At 46.4% G+C, this 2,701-nt stretch overlaps 1 pseudogene; it reads left to right on the top strand.

Annotated features, from left to right (window-relative positions):
• Positions 1-1,147: 1,147 nt before the first annotated feature.
• On the top strand, positions 1,148-1,656 carry LOC109763051 (SKP1-like protein 1; annotated as a pseudogene).
• The last annotated feature ends 1,045 nt before the right edge of the window (positions 1,657-2,701 follow it).

Below are 2,701 nucleotides of genomic sequence, written 5' to 3'. Positions count from 1 at the left end.
ATTTGAGTTTGTGGCCTTGTATAAGGGAATGGAGGGAGTATTGTGGTTGGACTTCTTTACTCTACTGGAGGCAGAGTATAAATACCACATAACTTCGAAATTTGATTTACATTTAGATATAAGAGTGAGGGATTTGTGTGGAACAAAAAGGGAGAGCTCATGACTGGAATCTGGAAGGGCTATTCTGAGAATTTACTCTCTCGGATCAGATTAACTTCATAACTTCTATCTGAATTGTAACGTCGAGCTTAATTCAGATTTCAGATTCAGAAGAAAGAGAGAGCGTGGCAGGTGCACGCTATCCGACTGGCCGTCGCTACGAGCACCGTCGCCACCTGACACCCTAATCTGTAATGGATCACAATTTCATTTATTACTCCATGGAAAATCCACTAGTACCGTTGGCTCCAGCGGTGTTCTCCGAATTGTAACGTGGAGCTCCATGCAGAACGAGAAGGAAACAGAGAGCGTGTTTAACTCTGATGCATCCTGGAGCAACAGATGTTTGCAGTTTGTGGCAAAGCAGCTGAACCTTTAGAAAGTACGTGTCCTTCCTCATGTTCACACAACGTGATCATGTATGTGGGATTTTGGTGGAAAACTCTCACACAAACCTCCAAGACGATTACCTGAGGAACAAAACACAGAGAGAGTGCAATCACTCATATTGTTCCTTTAATATGATCATTTTGGCCTCCGCTACTGACTGCACTAGTGTAAGTTCCTGTGATATTTGTCCGCAGCAGCTGGTTTGTTAGCTAGCCTGCAAGGCCAGTAGAATTAATAAGATCAGTAATGTGGAGCTTATTAAACTGTTGTGACGGTTGAGTATGACGCGCGGCGGCACTTGGCCGTGACCGTGACCACGCAGCTCCGTCCGACGGGCTGACTCCCTAGCCAAGATGGAAACGGAAACTACAAGAGGAGACCGGGCCCAACTCGAGTGATTACTCCCTAGCGAAGATGAATACAACACGAGTACGACCCCCAGTCCACCCTAGGCACCGCCTCACCCAAAAATCCCCCGGTTCCCTTCCCACCCTATCCCAACACGTACGCAAAGAAGCTCCTGTGTCTTCCGCCGCCGCCGCGTCTTTTTTGCTACTAACTAGGGTTTCGTTTCGCCTCCCAATACTCCGATCGATCGATGGCCGCCGAGGAAGGCGAGAAGAAGATGATCACGCTCAAGAGCTCAGACGGTGAGGAATTTCAGGTCGAGGAGGCGGTCGCCATGGAGTCGCAGACCATCCGCCACATGATCGAGGACGACTGCGCCGACAACGGCATCCCGCTCCCCAACGTCGACTCCAAGATCCTCTCCAGGTCATCGAGTACTGCAAGAAGCACGTCCAAGCCGACTCCAAACCGGCCGACGCCAGCTCCTCCACCTCTACTGCAGCCCCCAGCCCCGTCGAGGACCTCAAGAGCTTTGACGCCGAGTTCGTCAAGGTCGACCAGGCCACCCTCTACGACCTCATCCTCGCTGCAAACTACCTCAACATCAAGGTATTGCTCGACCTTACTTGCCAGACTGTTGCCGACATGATCAAGGGAAAGACTCCCGAGGAGATCCGCAAGACTTTCAACATCAAGAATGACTTCACACCTGAGGAGGAGGCTGAGATCCGCAGGGAGAACCAGTGGGCTTTTGAGTAGAGAGGACAAGCATCTAGCTAGGCACTGTTTCATTGAATTACTGCTTAGTATTAGTCTTTTTTTAAGAATTCGTATTATGCAAGAAAAACCTACCAATTACTTCTGAAACTGAATTGTTATTTGTCAAGTGGATGTTTTGATTGGTAACATCATCCTTAGGTAATTTATGTGTGTGATTTGAGATATTTTTGGCTATCTTGAAATAGCCTTATTGTTTCCGATTTTATATCTACATATTTGCTAAAGATCTGTCGAAATCTTGATTTGCATTTGCTTCAGGTCGAATTTAGTGACCGTTGGGTCATTGTCACGAATCTCAGTGTGCAGCAGCAGCATTTGTCTGTCGTGCAGAACTGGTTCGCGTTTTAGTTTTTTTTTTCGCGTTACGGGTTTCCACTCTCCACCCCGTGTCACAAAGTCACAGTTCGCCAGCTAATTGCCTGGAAATTAAACGCTGTTACTGCTCTTGCTAGCTAGTCCGACAAACAAAAGCACCAATCCTTTTCAGATCAAACGCACACCAGACAGGATAACTCCAGGTTCATTCTAGACAGCACTAGCATTGAGGTTCATCGATTACAACCAAAAGCACCCAACAACGCACCAACTTACTGTTGGTTAACTGTCGACTTGCTTCATAATCTTCAACACTGCATTTTTTTTAGATGGAATCCTCCACACTGCATGTCCTCCAGCATCCACGGCATCACTATTCCGACAATGGTGACAATGCGCTTGAGCTTGCAGCACAGCCTTGTTTCAGAGTTTCCTTCTCAGCTCCATTAATTGCCAATGTCATGTAAGAGTTGAGAAATGAATCCTTAAAAGAACTTAAAGCTGTAAAACAACTGGTAGCATCATGTTCCAGGACTTCACAGATTACCTAGCAACTGTAAAACAAATTTCTAGGCCGAGTATTGTTGATCACCAATATATTACTAGAACAGAACAGGCAAGAAGATAGTACATTCTACCGACTATAATAGGTAGCATGGGAGCAGATTCAAGCGCTAACTAAAAGAAAACACACGCAACACAGAGATTG

The sequence above is a fragment of the Aegilops tauschii genome, chromosome 6 (assembly GCF_002575655.3).
Source record: "Aegilops tauschii subsp. strangulata cultivar AL8/78 chromosome 6, Aet v6.0, whole genome shotgun sequence".
NCBI classification, from domain to species: Eukaryota; Viridiplantae; Streptophyta; class Magnoliopsida; order Poales; family Poaceae; genus Aegilops; species Aegilops tauschii.
The sequence above is the reverse complement of the archived record's forward strand: the minus strand, read 5'-3'. Positions and strand labels throughout refer to the sequence as shown.